Below are 18,969 nucleotides of genomic sequence, written 5' to 3' on the forward strand. Positions count from 1 at the left end.
CCTGAAACACTAAGTTTTTTAATATTTGAACCTAAGAATACAGGAGGGTCTCTAGTAGTAGAGTTCTAAAGGAGAGTCAAGGGAAAGGGATCCCTGAGTTCAGTGTGTGCTGCAACCGTCTAAGTGGAACAGTACAGAATAATAGTTATCATAAATCTAAATAATACATATTGTATGCCCACAGGATCTACATACACAATCCTGTGGGTCACCTTAAGATAGTTAAACATACACAGTAAGTACATTGGTGCCAGAGTAAGCATATCAAGCTCATTTGTTCATTAACCATCTATCATGCTCCTTACACCTGTTTTCCTATCCCCTCGGATTTAGGATTCTACTATAACAACCTCTCGTCTTTACAGTGGAACCGATATGCCTACTCTGGCACCGATGTACTTACTATGTATGTTTAACTATCTTAAGGTGAACCACTTATATGTTTAAGGGGGAAATTTAAGAGGGGCAACAGGAAATAATGAGAATGCTGCTCTTACTGCATGACAGAGACTAATATATGTGTACCGTTCTAGGTGTGGCAGTGACACAGAATCTGTATTGTTCTGCTGTAATGAAGTGCACCCCAGGGAATAAGTGTCTGATACGTATAAACCCTTACCTGTGCAGCACCTCAACTACTCCAGCATGGTAAGCAGGGAGGAAAGATAGGCCATTAGTAAATGTGGAGAATTAAGTCATTTCAGACCTACCCTTCACCCCAGCGTCCACCAAGCCTACTGTGTACAATGTGCTGTAGGTATAGTTTTTCTGGGACCTTTGACCCTAATATTGTCTGTCCAATACCAGTAGTGACTTGATGGCCCTCATTGACCAAGTGCAGGGGACGGCACTCAGGGGCACAGAGAATACTATTATTAACTTCTTCATGGAGGGTAAGACCCCCAGGGTTTGCAGCCTGATATGCGGCTTGTTGGTCCCGTGTCAATAATGGTGCTAGATACTGTCACCATTTTTCTTCAGGCCAGACAGCACCTTGTGCTATATGTTCAAAGTTATTGGAAAAAATCAGGATCGTCACCTGCAACATACTTCAGTAGCACTACAAAGGGGAAAGGCAGTATGACCGCTATATTTTCTGAAAACATCTGCTATTTTACCGATAGCCATATCATGACTTTGGGATACTGACTCTTCTGTTGTGTTTGTACTTGCAAAGTTAGGTGCAATGCCTCTGGATCCTTCTGGAAGGTCTAGATAAATGACTCCAGAGCTCACTCAACTTTCTCTTGGCTCTTTGTCAATTTATGGATTACGGCATTCATAGTCTTTATTTATCCCACTTCTGACACCACTATGTGGTATGGGGGGATTTATGGAAACACAATCCTGTGGTGATACATTCACTTTCTAGGTTAATTGACTTAAAGGCAGTTTATGCATATAGTTTTTATAAAGGACACATAAATAAAAAACCCCACTCTTCTACGGTTCAGTCTGATATGTATATTTTCTTTCCAGGTAGTGATCATGGCTTCTCCCTTTGGGCGGCATCCCTAGGGGAAAATAAAACGGTATCAGGTAAGTATGCTTAAGTGATCACAATATGGGTTCACAAAATAGTAAACTTCTTTTTATATCTATTTTATATTTTTCTGTTTCGTTGGATTGTCCCAGCTTTCCTCCACTTTTTTCCTCCCCTTCGTGCTCTTAATGCACACACTCAAAAATGTAAAAAACAAATCAATAGCCCTGATTTTAACAGATAACTATGGTTACTCTAATGGTGGTTAGCTGTCTGACTATCTGTGCTTTGGATGCACCCCCCTGTCGTAGTGGTTTAATGGCAATTTCCCTTTGCTTTGGTAATTATTGCATACTATGTCAGGATTAATCCTTGGCACTTTCAGACCCTGTCCAATTTCCCTCCCATTGCCCTCCTTATCCTCTGACACTCACCTAGCATGCCATAATCCTCCAGGATTGTGGCAGGCCCTTCCACGATGAATCCTTAGTTCTGGGATTGCAGATTACGTCCATAGGTTGTCACAATCACAAGGGACATTGGCCATGGTGTGTCTCATTTGGGGGCACCTTTGACCATAGATGTGTCACCAACAGGAGTCTGCCTCTACTGTGGGCTAAAACGGATATTAAGGAACCCCCACATGGACCTTCATAGGCCAGGCCATTCTGCAAGGTTTCTCAGTTGCAGGATCCATAGGGGAGCGGTTATAAAAAAAGGTGTGTTCGTCCTCTCTAAGGTTCCTTACCAGTCAACTTTTCAGTGTCACCTAGGCATGGGGTTGGTATAACATACTTGATGTGCTCCGTCCATTTGACCAAGCTGGTAGCAGTGTACCCTTACTATTGTAGCAGAGGATTAGTGAACTGCATGAACACTTGCTGTGGTCCTCACTGCAGTGTCTGATCAGTGATAGGGTTGCCTAGCTTGGTCACCACTGCCAAGAGTCTCTAGATGCAGCGAGGAAGCACAGGCTTTGAAAACTTCATTTTCAACCCACGTAGGTTGGACCAGTAGGGTAGTTGGAGTCCTCCCTGGTGTGTCTCCTTAGGCACTCAGGGTGGCAGCACCAGCAGTGAGGCAGCCTACATTGTTGGACCTCATTGGCCTAAACGCTCTGGGGGACACACAAGCTTATAAGCCGCATTCTGTTGTTGAATCAATGGATGACAATCCTTTCAGTTTGTTTTGATCTCCTCTTTCCACCCAGTCAGTTGGTGTTCCCAGTCATCACCTCCCTTGAAGATTATCTTCTCCAGGGTGGCAGGCATCACAGAGGTCTACTCAGAAGCAGCCAGGTTAGACCCAGCCAAGCTCGACCCTCCTCACATTAATTTTTTAAATAAATGTCTTTTTTAACCACATCACTACATTTTAAACAACAGAATAAGAGATAGGGCTTAACACTTTCTTGAGCCTATTTACATGTAGATTTTGACTTTGTCTCTATCCCTTTCAGGGATGGGGAACTTGCGAATTGCAATGCCATATTTTTTGCATGTGGTCCGGCTCCTATACTGCCACCACTTTTAGCAATTGTCCACAACCCCCATGATAGTCTGTGCTCCCAGTCTGTGCTGTCCTTCAGAGTTACCAGTGCACCTGGAAATGTCACATGATTCTCACTGTTTCCGAAGCATACCTGCGTGGAGCTGGAGTGCATTGTTTGGGGAATCGAATTGGTGGTGGCCAGACCTGGGGTGGAGTCTACTTAAAGGAAAACTCACACAAGAGAGGCATCGCAATTCTGACGTGGAGCCCTAAAGACGATTGGACCTCAATGCAAAAAAACAATTTTTCCTACCTATACTACCACAATTCAGGGGTTGAGGTTTGTTTTTAGCATTTATAGGTCAATAATAACCTCTAGAATAAATGGATGGCTATCACACCAGCACACGGTGTAATATTACTGCAAGTGGTGGATTTTCCTGATTTCTCTTTAGTTCACATTCTGACTCCCTCCATGCTCACCTTTATTTGTTTTTTCACCTTTTGGTCATTTTGCTTCCTGAGTATAGAACTCTCTCTCTTATGTGGCATTTGTATGTCTACCTGTGCTTCATTAAGCAGATTTTTATTCTTGTCAGATTTCAAGCAGGACCCCAAAGTGAAGGCATCTCAGGGTTTGTTGTGCCCCAAGCCAAATGATGGTGAGTGTATTTACATTATAAAACATTGTGGTGATGATAACCATTTAAATGTGTGCTTCTTGTATTACAGGCCATTGAAGGCTCTTTTTTGGTCTTACTGTTTTTCTCATTCTCCCCTTCCTGGGCTCTGCTATTTCCATACAAGCAGACTTTGGTATTCCTAAGCATAGAATGTGAAGCCTGTATTGTTCTCTTGGGAAGTTCCCTGCATGGAATGTGTTGATTTGAATTGGAATGAGGTTGGGAAGCACACACGCTGGAGAGAAGAGGCTGGGGTGATAGAAGCTACTTAAATAAACCTTCCTACTTAAAGATACAGTGTAGATGCATCTTTACACAGACCTTCCAATACCTCATGCATAAACAGAGTATTGGGTGTCCTAGGCTTCAGGGGGGCTTGGCTATGGAGATCCAACTTATACCTACTTCTGACAGAGTGGCAGCCAACGTAAATTAAGTCAACCAGTGCCAGGAGCACTCATTCCTTATTACTGAAATATAGATAACGGCTGTTACCCGCTACATTGAATTGGTTTGTATAATTGTGAATTCTGACAAAGTGGATTATTATTTGGGGTTGATGGTCGTCCACCACAAGTAATGATATCACTATTGTTGTTAGATCCAGTTAAGGTTTCAGTACTTTAAACCTGATCTTGAACTCTAGTATCTATGACACTGAGCTGACAGACTTACCTTAAAAAATGTGTAAAGTACTTAGAAGTACCTAAACAGTTATAAAGTTGAAAAGACTTCACAGTTAAAATCCCCCTCCAATATGTCAGTATAAATGACAGTTTATTGAACAAAACAACACCAAAATGACAAAATACACAATAGGAGAAACCAGAGTTATACATTTATAATGTTTTAAATCAAATAGCCCCAAAAAAGCAAAGTGACAACTATAAGCAACTGATTGCACTAGACTTGTACAAGGATAAGTTTTGAGGCCGACCGCGATGAAGTGCGGGTCAGAAATGAGGACAGGTTGGTCCCAGTTGGATAGATGCCTTCATGCTTAGCAGATTTTCAAGGAGGTAGGATCCTTGGTGTGGCAGGGTTGCAGGTTGGATCCAAAGACGGGCTCTTTGATGACAGGATGATGAAGGATAATGAAGCCACCTACGAAAGATTTCAACCTTTGTTCTTAGACTCTTTTCTCGAAGTTGACTTTCTTCAGTGTTGTAAGGCTGCAGGCTGTAGCTGAAGAGGGTTCAAAGTCATTGGATACCGGTCGGCGTAGGACCTGCTGAATCATATTTGCTGCTGTGGAAAACATAGTGGGAGCTGTGGCAAAGTCAGGTCCACAGGAGATGCACCCTTGAGGGAAAGGCTAGGTAAGTTGGACCGGGTCTTCTGTCAGTTCTCCAAGCAAAAAGGATAACAAATGTTTCTAAGTCCCAGGTTTTAGGGCTACGCAGAAGGAATGCATTCTGACACCAGCCAGGTGTTCCAGGATCTCTCCACAGCACTTAGGGCTCAGAAATTGGTTGGTTGTAAAATTATAGGGAACAACTTATATCCAGAGGTGTCTTGGCGCTTACCAGTGACTAGACACCCAATCATGACTAAACAGCCAGGTTTTCAGAGATTTCCTGAAACTTGATAGGGGCATGGCTGCTTTCAGATTCTGAGGGAGACTGTTCCAGTTATAAGCAGTGCAAATGACGAAACTTCTACCTCCCCAGGAGGACAGCTTGCTGGGGGGATTACCACATTTCTTGCAAAGCTTAAGTGAAGATACCATCTGAAACTTTCAATCAAATATGCTGGCCCTAGACCATGGAAAGCCTTGAAAGCAATACAACAGACTTTGAAAATTATCCGCTTCTTTATGGGAAGCCAGTGTAGCTTTCTGATGGCTTGTGAGACCGAATGGAATTTAAGGATCTTGATCAGCGTTCGAGCTGCTGAGTTTTGAAGAATTTGCAGTTTGTTCAGTGACTTTTTCTGAATATTTTGATAAAGGCCATTGCAGGAGTCCACTCTTGATAAGACTAGTGCAAAGACAACTGTCCTTAACAGGTCAGATGGTAAAAATTATGCAATTTTCTTTATAATGCATAGAGTTTGAAAGGATGCCGAAATTGCACTGTTTACTTGTTCTTTGAATGTTAATCTGTCGTCAAGTAAAACACTGTTTTTTTTTACCTTCTTGGCTGGTGTCACTCCAACAGAAGCCACCAGCAGGGTCCTGGGCAGATCCAGTGGAATCTGGGCAGCTGCGATCTTTCAGAAACATGGGCTTCTTTCAGCTTTTGTGTCCCTGTAGCTTAACAGGAGCTTAGTCAACTGACCGTTGGAGTTCATTTCTTTGTCCTGGGTTCAAGTGGGAATAGGACCAGCCCTTAAGGTTCTCCTCACAGGTCTCAACAGCATATGCAGCCTTCTTCTGTCTTCCACAGGCCCAGTAGTGTTCTGAAGGTGGTGCCCAGGAATTTCCCAGTTAGGCCTGGCACTAGACTGTCGGTGGGGTGGGGGTGATTCACCCCTCCCTAACCAAAAAGAGAAACGTTTCCAGGGACAATCCTACCCACTTTTGAAACAGTTCCTGTGTGCCTTACTGGAAAGAACCACACTGTACCCCTCTCTGCATAATACCAAGCTGGCAGAACCTTTCTCATCTTGTGTAGAGCTCCTCTGCACACCATAGCTGAGTGGCAAGGGAACCTCTGTGGTTGCTCAAAACAGGTTCTGGGGGACCCTCCTCTCCCACTGAGATTGGTACTGGGCTGGGCAAGAGGGAAAAAGAGGAAAAAGTCCAGCTGTTAGCTACATCTGCATGTGATAGGGCAGGCTTCTTCATCCTGTCAGAGGAACAGAACATCTACCCACACCAAGGCTTTTGTGTCCACTCTGGGAGCAAGCTCATTCCTCATTGAGGTCTTGGGTGACAGCTGGAAGCTCATGCAAATGGGCCTCTATAGGCTTTAGGCAGATAAAAGGTGATTTAAAAAAAAAAAGTTTATTGTGTGAAATATGTAGCACACATCCGACTTTACCAATTGATTGAATTTGTAATCAATATTTTTAAAAGTCCAATATTTAACTTCTTAGCTAATTTTAATATTGCCTTTGAATGCTTTCCTATGAAACAGCTAACTCTGCTACAGTGAAAATAGATTTTGTGGTCTTGTCACTGTAAAGACATGTTTTACAATGCTCCCCTTTATCATTGGGCATTTAGGCTTACTTAGGGATGACAATATTTAAAAGGAAAGTTTAGGTCTCTCATAAGGGGTTATTTTGGCAAGTTGAATTTGCAGTTCAATCCTGCACAGCCACCTTACTGGTGGCAGACATGCAATCTTTTTTTAAGTTGACACTTCAGTGTTGACACAATATGTGCTGCAGGACCCTAGTGACATTTAACTTACAGGCCCTGGGTACACTTTGTGCCATATACTAGGGACTTATAGGTAAGTTAATTATACTAGTTAGGAGTGTTGCCAGTATTGTAATGTTTTAGAGGTCATATCATATGCATTGGGACCCGTTCAGCAGAGTCCCTAGTGAACAGGAAAAAAACCAGCAGCATCAGTCCACAACTTTCCAGGTGATTATGCAAAAAGAGAATTTTTTTACAACAATTAGAATCACAGAATCTTGCTAACAGCTATTAAAGAAAGTGATGGGTGGAATGCGTGCAAACCTCTCAGCCACTGACAATCTCTTGTGTTGCATGCTGATAAATTGTTTACCCACTGTGCAACTGTAAATGGTAAAGAATCACAGGCACATCAGTGTTGGACTTGAGCCAATGACATCAGTGCAGCCCAACTGCCCGGCCATATCCCTTTTGTTGGGCCTCATCAGCAGGGTACTGCATCAATCCTACAACACAGCAAGCAAGAGACCCACTATGCCACTCTAAATGGCAAGCAACTATATTCAAATCAGCCTTTGTCTTGCTCTAGTAGAAACATACCAGCCTGAACTGCCTGAACTCCCTGGCCACGTCCCCAATGGACAGGAAGACATGCTATTCGGTCTGAGCAAAATGTGTGGTTCAGTCTGCATCTACCTGACCAGACAATGGACCACACACCAGCCTAAGTTACTTGTCTCTCAACCGCTATAGTGAAATAAAGGGGATGAGTTCAATGCTTGAATTAATCTCTGCCAACGGTAATTACTCTGACTGCATCCATTCAGGTCCATTGTTTTTCCCCCACTATGCCACCACTTGCTTCTGTTCCAGTAGGAGTGTGTAGTAATATCATATCTATACATACACACACATGAGATAGAAATACCGTATACATACATCGTGTTGGAAAGTGGTTTATTAGTAGTAGTAAGTAGTGACTTACCACTAGTAATAAGGCCACAACCACAATAAAAGGGTCAAATAAACACTGTCTAGTACTCAGAAACATATAATGCCACTGTGGGACATCTGGTCGTGCTTAACCAGGGCAAAGTCTAAGTGTGAGGCTGCCCGCAATGGAGCCCCAGTCAGATTCACTAAGCGGGAGGCCTCGTCAAAATTATACCTTCGGAATTTAAAAACCTTTCTGGAGGATTTTTCTCTTGATGTCAAGCGGTCCTCTCCAGTAGACTGATTTCAATGCGACGTCGTTGGATTGCTTCACCATGAGGCCTCGTTCAAATCCTGGAAGCCTGGAGATACAGAGCTTTCACCTGGAAGAAACTGAAATCCTGGCCGGGTTGTGGTTGAAAGTAGCCGGCTTGACTCTCGATGTCTAGTCGGTCACCTTATCGAGTTTTTTGACAAAAAGTTCCCAAAGTTCACCAAACTTCTGGAACTTCTTCCTGAAGTTCCTCTTGAGGGTTCAAAATGTTCAAAACACAAATCCAATGGTCTGGAATGTCCTAGGGATATCTGGACTACAATTCCCACAGTTCACCTGGCCAAATCCTTAAAAGTCCACTGGATGCACTCCAGGATGGGGACTCTTGATGGAGATGGTGCAGGTGGGATCTGTTAACCTGTAGCTTGCAGCTTGCAAGAAGTCTACTTCCTAATTCTTCTTCAAGCAAGGCAAAGTCCTTAGTGCTGTAGTACCATATTGTACAGCAGGTGCAGTCCTTAAGAGTTCAGTCCTTTGGGTGAAGGTCCAGATTCCAGCAGGGCAGTCCTTCTTTCTTATTGTAGTTTCAGGCAGAAGATCTGAGGAACAATGCAGCTTTCCCATATTTATTCACAGTTTCTGGGTGTCAAGCAGGAGGGTAGCCCTGACCAATGGGATGCAGGGTGCCAAACAGGTGTATGGCCACTTCCTCTAAAGTATTGCTAAGTCTTGTCCCAGAAAGCACCATCCTCTCAAAATCCAACATGGTGAATTCTTCTGGCTAAGTTTCACTAACACACCCCTTTAACCCCCTGAGTATTTACTAAATGACTAATTATACCTACCAACCATGTACTTTTGCACAGTTCACAGGAGCTGGGTCTAGTTAGCAGAGCCCAGGGCACAATCAGAGTTAGAGAACCAGCACCTGGAAGTCAAAATGGGAGCAAAAAGTGGGGGACACGTAAACAGGTCATGATTTCTCACATATAGGAATAGTGTAGCCTGAACAGCCACCTGGCCAGTAACTCTCTAGACTAGTTTTGGCCCATTTAAGCCTCATCAGTAATGGGCAACTTAAATCCAGTGGCACTATGAGCACAGGAGCCCTGACTTGCCGTACCATTTGCACTTTGGTTCCTGACTTGGACAAAAAAAAAATGATAATTGGAGTACTTTAATCTCAGTCGCTGGTAATTAGCATTCCAGTCCAGTATTTTGTCCACTATACCAATCTAGACAGAGAACATCCATATGAGAATTAAATGAGGTTTTTTTGCAATAGGAACAGTTCAGCCCGAACTGCCAGGCCATTTCCCCTCTAGACATGAAAACAAATATCTCATGAAAACAAATATCTCAGACTAGTTTAATTCTATTTCGGCTTCATTAGTGAGGTGCATCCCATTGCATAGTAAGTATGGAACCCATGTCTCCCTTAGAAAAGCAAAATAACGGTGCAATGCTTGAGGTTGCTCCCTGACATACTCAAACCAGTAACTCGAAATTCCATCCCTGGTCAGACTGTGCCACTTGGGATACTCTCACTATGTCATTGGCACGACATGGCCAGCGTGGCAGAATATAAGAGGCACAAAATGGCAATATATTGTGATGGTGTCCATATGGAATAGACTACCATGTATAAATGTGTATCACTCACCGAGGTGAGGACTAAGGTAGGTTTGGTACTACAGTGAGCATTTTTTGGTGATATTACTTGTTTGGTCTGTCATTTCAAATAAGCTGGTTTGTAATTTCATCATCTGTATCCACTCACTCTGCCATAAGTTATATGTGTATGGAAATCATTGCAGTGCATCAGGTTATAAGCGGGGAAATGGTCCTGGAACAAAGTGTCTGGAGGCTATGCAGGTCTTGCGGGCTTCGGGGTAGAAGGACTTGCATCTTATGGTTACCAGATTGGTATGGCGCATAAGTCTATACTGAAGCAACAACGAGAGATGGAACTGGAGGCTGAGGAAGGAATGGGATAGGGGTGGTAGCCACAAGGAAGAGAACACTAATAAGGAATCAGAGACCCAGAGGAAGATGTAAATAAAGAGCAGCTCCAGGAGCAGTTTCCACCAATACCACCGGGCGAGCTAGTCGACCTGGTTCCAGAACAAAGATGCACTTCAGGGATAAAGGCCAGCTGATTCTGACATGGAATCATTGAGTCTGAGGAAGTAGAAAGGGATGGTCTAGTTGCTAGGAATTGGTGCACCATCCAACCCTCCCCACCAAATCCTCCCAAATTATATGTGCCACCTGGAGTAATCCTAAAGACTTCTGCATGTTGCAAAGAAGATATAATGCTGGGCATATATTACTATATGCCAGGCTTCCTCGGCCCCAAAGAGAAATCAACAGCCAAGTCCTCATTATACTTTGTGCCATACTTTGGCAAAAACATTGTGCATGATCCTTCTGTAGTATGGATTTGTAAAACCAATCTACAGAGAGATATTAATCAGCAGTTTTGTTTAGAATATTGTAAGCTTCTAGATTATTCATACAATAGGGTCTGAACTTCAAACGCATAATTAAAGAGAATGTAATTTAATGTCATGTGATACCGCAAGACAGTGAATTTGCATTATTTACAATCTGACATCAATCCCATGTTCCATTAATCCATCTATATACTCAAATCTGCATCACCTGCTCACCTTCACATTCATCCTCCTGTACCCCTCATGTTCCCAGGAATCACTCATGTTATTTTATGTTATATTACAGAATTTGATATAGCGCTCCTATACCTGAGGGTGTCTTGCCGCTGCAGTGTGTGAGGGTGGTCATTGAGAAAGGCTAGATATTCTATGGCCTGTGGCCTAAAAGAGCCACGTTTTCAATGCTTTTCTAAAATATAAAAGCGTCTGAGAGTTTTTTAGTTCAAAAGGAAGGGTGTTCCATAAATTAGCAGTATGAGTTACAAAGCCTCGACCGCCCCAACGGGCAAGTCTGAATTCTGGAACCTCAATATTTTTTAAACCTGACAAGTGTAGGTGTCTAGGAGGTATGTACCAGCGAAAGGCCTGTCTACGGGCAACTGGTCCAATGTTATGTTGTTGTGTGCAGATTTAGATTCCGTATATAGGTTTCCCGATTTATGCCCTTATATAGGTACAATTCACATTGCCCTTATTTGGACATAGAAATCCGGCCCTTATTTAGAAATTGTCCGCACCAACCAAATACAGGCATGGCCACCTACGTCCGTCCATCCACGTCACAACAAATTCTTGGAAAACCAGACCCTTAAGCCTTTAGGAATTTCCCTCAGCTTGAATATTGATTTCTCCAAGAACTCATTAAGTATGCATGAACATCTATTCCTTAGGGGTTCATTCATGACGTTCCTCTGCCCGACTTTTACGTCAATACTGGCATTCCTAGACACCTTCAAGGTATAAATATACCAGCACTTGCCCTGGCAAATTGCGGTTCCCGGAGGATTCGATCCAACCCAGACTACGCGGTTCGCCACGGCAAGTTCGGAAGGAGATCGAGTTCCAGCCTGATGCACTGACCTGATGCTGCCATCCTCCTCGCAGAGAATCCAGCTCCAGTGCTCTCTGACTTCCCTTGTGGGGGGATAGACTTTCGAGTCCAGAAAAGATTCCAACCTCTCTCATTCTAAGGTATGGAGCTGACTAGAACTTAGAGAAACTTTTGGCAACTCTTGGCTAAACTAAAACATAGCTAGCTATACTTTAGAAATGGCACCTACTTCAAACCTCGTAATGCACTTAGGTTAGATACACTGGGGTAGAACAATTTAGAAGCATCAGATGAGTATCATATTTTAGCTTATGTTATTTATGTATGTATTTTGATTAATACATGTCATAGCTACAAACCATGCTATTGCAGTATTATTTTATCTTACTGCTAAGCTAGTACATATTGAACTTCGCAGTCTGTCTTACGATTGTAGCGATTCATATCTCTTGCATGAGAAATAAGACTGTTCAATAAACCCTTTTATTGAAACGCCCGTCTCTCTATTTCTGTGCAATTCTGTAGAAACGAAGCATGCACGATTGACTGAGTGAAACTGTTATATATTGTTTCCACGATTCTGAGACTGTTCCGATTCTAAAAGGAAACAAAGTTGTCATGTTTATGCGGTTGTCAGAGACTAATCCCATCTTGTATATTCGAGAAGTTTCTAGTGACCCTTGAATTAGCTGGCACACACTAGTAATTAAGTTTAATATACTTGATAGAGACATACTGACCTTAGTCCTATGTCAAATCTATAGTGTATGTCATTCCAATGTGCAGAGCCTATCAGGGATATAGGAACTACACTACATGGCGCCCAGTGGTTTGGTAAGGCACTAATTTAACGCTAGATACTGGAGTAACTCAGTCGTGCTTTTCTCAGAGACCCTCTACTCATAAAACTCCATAAGACGTCTGGAGTGGGCAGGGATAAAAGATAATATCTGCCATAGCTGAGTAGGACGAAAGTCCTATGTATTAGCTGTTTGGTTTTGTTCAACGTTGAAGGATACAGTGTTCCAAAATATTGTGCACCTTATCTTTGTTTCCTTGAAACTTGCTCTGCAACTTTCATTAAACAATGTCCGAGAATGACGATCCTATCGTCAACAACGGTCAAGCTGCGGCTGACCTTACAGGTCTTAATGAAGACGAGGTAGGTGTTATACACATCCCACCAAATGTAAGGAGAGCCATCACTCTAAAACTTATAAAACATGGTCTGACACCAAGAGATGGTAGAGCAGTTTTTGTGATAGAGGCACATGAATCTCACCAGACAGAGGTGTTCTGTTCATGGATAGTATTCCCAGAATCAAATCCAGTAACACATGTGTTTCACTTCTACAAAGAAGATGAACCACCTACGGAATATATTCCTTTCGAGGATATTGAAATTCCACTCACATACCAGGAGCATGAGCTCTGGTTTAAAGGCGCCTTAAAACATTACAATCACATTACCAGGCTCGGTCCACTAGGTAGACCAGGAGCAACATGGCCGATTTTAGACGGCTATACACCTCATCCTGACATTGAAAGTATGTCAGATGTAGATTTACTTGCTCAACTCAAGGAGTTAATCAAGATTTATAGACAATTGGTTCAATATGTCATGTGGACTTTCACAGTCCAACAACCATTAACAATTCAAAATCCAGCACCTCATCAGGTGAATACGTTAAAAATTACTCCACAGACTTTACACTCAGTCATGGGTAAATTACCTGAAAAACGCGAAAAATTCCATTCTGGTTAGCTAAAAAAATTACTCAAATCAAAGCAGTATTTCCTAATACTACCCCTTTGGAATAACACAGAATTTTAACAATTTGTTTACCAATGGGGATCACACCACATCTGGAAGACTGCACCTCTTGGGGCACAGTTTTTGCTGCTATCTACACAAAACACACGCCTTGTTGCTTGTGCCTTTGAGACGAACCTGGATTTATTTTTGACCAAAGTCCCCTGCTGGGAAGGCGCCTCACTGAGGTGCATAACTCCCGGGTTTGCTGACATGATGAGGTTTTTGGGCTGACTACTTCCCCTACTACCAGCACGTTGCTCTGAGCTGTTGATCTCTAACCTACTTGCTGGTTGTCTGGAGCCACAACCACTACTCAGGGAGGAGCTTACCCAAGCTACCATAGGTCTTTTCACCGACCTCCAGTCAAGGGATATGTGATGGGCCACCACTCTTTTCTTCTGTGTTACTCAAGGACCCTTCAACAAGCAGATGGCCGCCTTCCTCGAGACGAATGGATCCCTCGACCCCTCACAGTCCGGCTTCCGAGCCAATCACAGCACCGAGACCGCCCTCATCGCCGCCACCGATGACATCCGAGCCCTGATGGACAACGGAGAAACAGCGGCCCTCATCCTCCTAGACCTCTCCGCGGCATTCGACACTGTCTGCCACCGCACCCTAGTACAGCGCCTCAGCAACATCGGAATCCAGGACAAGGCGCTGGAATGGATCACCTCCTTCCTCGACGGAAGAACACAGAGAGTCCGCCTACCACCGTACAAGTCAGAGGCCTCCGAAGTCATCTGCGGCGTCCCTCAAGGATCATCTCTGAGCCCCACCCTCTTCAACGTCTACATGAGCCCCCTCGCGGCCATCTCACGCAAACACAACCTCAGCATAATCTCCTACGCCGACGACACCCAGCTGATCCTCTCCCTGACCAACGACCCCGCCTCCGCCAGAGCCAACCTGCACGAAGGGATGAAAGAGGTAGCCGAGTGGATGACGACCAGCCGCCTGAAACTGAACTCTGACAAGACGGAGGTCCTCATCCTGGGCTCTTCACCCTCCGCCTGGGATGACTCCTGGTGGCCTCCCGCCCTGGGCACCACACCCAAACCAACGGACCACGCATGCAACCTGGGCTTCATCCTGGACTCCTCCCTCTCCATGACCAGGCAAGTCAACAACGTCTCCTCGGCGTGCTTCAACATCCTACGCATGCTACGGAAGATCTTCTGGTGGATCCCCACCGAGACCAGGAAGACCGTCACCCAGGCCCTCGTCACCAGCCGAATGGACTACGGCAACGCCCTCTACGCCGGTACCACCGCCAAGCTCCAGAAGAGACTCCAGCGGATCCAGAACGCCTCAGCCAGACTCATCCTCGACATCCCACGAACCAGCCACATCTCCGGACATCTGAGAGACCTTCACTGGCTCCCCGTCAACAAAATAATCACCTTCCGCCTCCTCACCCACGCACACAAAGCCCTACACGACCAAGGCCCGAGCTACCTCAACAGCCGGATCAACTTCTACGCTCCCAAACGCCACCTTCGATCAGCCAACCACGCCCTCGCCGCCGTCCCCCGCATCCGAAGAGCGACTACAGGAGGAAGGTCCTTCTCCTACCTGGCCGCCAAGACCTGGAACTCCCTCCCGACCGACCTGCGCCTGACCCAAGACCACCTCTCCTTCAGGAAGAAGCTGAAGACCTGGCTGTTCGAGCAGTAGCGGCACCCCCCCCCCCCCCAGCGCCTTGAGACCCTACGGGTATGTAGCGCGCTCTATAAGTGTCATTGATTGATTGATTGATTCTAAATATACGATCAGTAAGGCAGGACACTTCACTATCTAGTTTATGGGGAGGCCATCTCTTAGTTCAGTCAAGTTGCATTAAGGCACATTCAGTATACTCTCAGTCCGGACTTTGTTAGAAAGGTTGGTCTGTCCCCCCTGGCACACTGGGACTCGGCCTGATTGCAATTTACCTGTAATATACCTGATTACTGTAAAAACATGGTTGATGGGGCCCTGACCTCTTGTGAGTTTAGGAGCTACACTGCTATAAATGTTTTACACTGCAGTTAATATGGCACTTTAGAGTTTAGTGTATATACCGCATATAATTGTATGATAACTACCACCCTGCCTTAAGCTTGATTCCAGATTGTGCCTCGGCATTTCTTCTTCGGCCTGAGTCCTGATTGTATCTCGGAATTTCTACCATTCAACCATGCGCCCACCTTATCCCACCCAAAACTTGAATCTTGTGCGCTACGGACCCAACTCCTGGTCCATTAACTACCCAGACAAAATGACCAGTAATGCAAAAAAGAACTTCAAGCATAGTACTCTAAAACAACACCGGAAACACTCATTGTAGACAACTACCACACAGCGACCAACGGCAACACGAAAACTAACTTCACTATCTACACAAATCACCCGGCTAAATGGAACACCACCTTCTCTCTTCACCTTCAAGTCGCCAAGTCAGTAATCATTCCCTATGGTGAAAAAATCTCCACTACCATCTCCCCGACCTTCACAGGGGAACTCACCATCTCCATCTACAGAACTGGAACCATTCTCATACAGGCCACCGACCTGCACCTCACCACTTTTGACCGCCACTTCCCCACACTACTTTCCTCGTTAACTCAACTGAGCAGTCAAACCATATCTCCCCAACCCACCATTACCTTTACTAATAACATGGAACTGATCCAATCTCCCTGTCCTGAAGAACCTCTCTCCAACTCATGGACATCCACCATCACTCACTATAATCACACTACCCCTATCATTACTCTCCCCAGCCTCCAAACACCCACAATTATTACATCTACTGAGCACACCAGGAACAACAAACTCACAATTAACAAACACCACAAGACCAATCTAGATCTTGACAGCTCGGACTCTAACCTATGCCCTCCCGCAACCGTAATCCCCACAGGCACTCTCCGCTCGACCCCTGATAATCTGAACCCTCCTTCACAAACTACCTCTTCCTCCAACACAGACCCTTTTTCCCCCGACCCTTACTTCCCCCATGTCCAACATCATCTCCAATCCAGTGGTCACTCTCCCCCTACTACCACTGCACACTCCCCCTCCGATGTCCCACATCCACAGACACAACCAGTCTCCACCGCTTACCTCACTGACAACCCCCGTGACATCCCCATGTCCAACGTCGCCACCAATCCAACTAACACGTTCCCCCCTATTATCACTGCATGCTCCCCCTCCGCCGTCGCACACCCACACACACAACCTGCCTCCACCGCTAATCTCATTGACATTCCCCGGAACTCTGTCTTCTTACCTAGAATTTCTCTCCCTCCTCACTTGGACAGGAGACCCTCTACTCCTCCTATGAACTCCTTGAATGGGAGCATTACTAATCCGGCTCCCCGCGTCCAACCTCTCCCCTCTCCTAATCCCACTGATTCCATCCAAACCCCGACCCCTGCTCACTCTCCCTCCAAAGACCCAAGTCATTCTTGGCCCTGCCTAAAACCTTAAACGTTCTCAGCTCAATAGCACAGCAACTGATAAGAATGGAACTGAAAATTAACTCCCTTGCTGCTGATTTCCTATACTTACAACAAGATCTTCTCAACAGGACCAAGCCGCCGTGCTCCCTCTCCCCGGGTAGATTTCCTCCCACCCCACTCAATTCTGCTCCCTTGGCCCCACAGTGCACCCCTCGTCCCTCCAGTCCGTCAGCGAGTCAGGCAATTCGACCCAACCGGGATCGCCAACCCTTTTCGATACCGAAACCTGATGAGATCAACGACTCTTACCTCGCTTTGAGCCAGAAGTCAGCCCCTTTCCCCATCCCTGTTATTATCAGCACTAACAGAATCCCTAAAAATATCCACTCGCCTAGAACTCCTGCTCAATACTCCTCTATCCACCTTACTCCCCCCATCATCGAAGCTCCCCGTCCTCTCTCTTGCATGCTCCTCAACTGCAGATCAGCAGTACAACACGCCACAGACATTGCTGAAACTCTACTCGCTGAAGAAATTGACATCGCTTTTCTCACTGAATCCTGGCTCAATGTCCACTCCACCTCCATTCTTGATATTGTCACCCCTTCAGGGTACACCATCATCAGACAAGACAGACCGATCAAAACTGGGGAAGGACTAACCATCATTCACAAGGCAGGAATACAGATTACCAAACTTAAACCTGCAGAATACCTATCGTTTGAATACCTGGGTGTCGAACTCACTGCCAAGGGCACCTCACCCATCAAATTCAACACCATCTACCATCCTCCTGGAGAGCGTACCCTTTTCCCCGAAGAACTAACAGACCTAATATCACGGTTCTCCATGACAGACACTAAAGACGTGTTCCTGGATGACCTCAATATCCACTGGAACGACCCAGAAGAGCGATTTCTCCCATTGACTGGTCCGACCACCACCTCATTCTGTTCAAGATTGATGCACTTGTCTTCCACCAACCTATTCGTGATGACAAACCTAAACACTGGACCAGAAATATCAAAGAAATCCCTTTATCCGAATTTGAATCCAGGATTCATGCCCATCTTCAATTCCAACCCTCGTCATTGACGGCCGATGACCTCACTACACACTTTAACTCAAAAATGACAGAGGTTCTAGACCAAGTAGCTCCTCTCAAACTCAAACAATTGAGACAAACCAAATCTAAACCCTGGTTTAACGTGGATCTGAATGAGGAAAAGCGTCAACTCAGATAAACGGAAAGGTCTTGGAGACTAAACCCCTCGACCTTACACCTAGCGCAACTTAGATCTGCTCGGCAAGCATACAAAAAACACATTTGCAGTGCAAAGGCGTCTTTCTTCCGCAGCCAACTAGATCTGGTGAAAAACAGACCAAGAGAACTCTTAAACATTGTCAAAAGCCAAACAAACTGCACTCCCTCTCAAGAAATCAAAGCCACCAATGAGCGTTGTGAAGAAATTGCCACCTTCTTCACTAACAAAGTCTCAAAAATTGATCAATTCTTCATCCAAACCTCTAACCCTCCTTCCATCTTAACCTGCCCCACTCTAACCACCCCTGATCATTCAGAAAGAGTTCTTAACAAGGACAATCAGGCCTGCCTCCAGCTAAAAAACCCTGCGCATTGGTCCGACTTTGAGCTAATGTCGGAAAATGAGGTCTTCAGCATAATTTCTAACCTAAAACCTTCCTCCCACACTATGGACCCCATCCCATCCACAATCATAAAAGAACTCAACTACACCATTCCCTTTCTGGACAAAAATCATCAACGCCTCTCTCACCTCAAGCTGTGTCCCAGACTCCCTTCAACTTGGACAAATCACACCCATTCTCAAAAAACCAGGGGCCGACCCTAATTATCTCAACAACCTCAGACCTATCTCCAACCTCCCATTCCTTGCAAAAACATTGGAGAAATGCGTTCTCCACCAACTCAACAAACACATTGATGAGTTCAACCTCCTCGACACCTTTCAATCATGCTTAACGTCTCTGATGATATTCACAA

Source organism: Triturus cristatus, chromosome 7 (genome assembly GCF_964204655.1).
Source record: "Triturus cristatus chromosome 7, aTriCri1.1, whole genome shotgun sequence".
Lineage (NCBI taxonomy): Eukaryota > Metazoa > Chordata > Amphibia > Caudata > Salamandridae > Triturus > Triturus cristatus.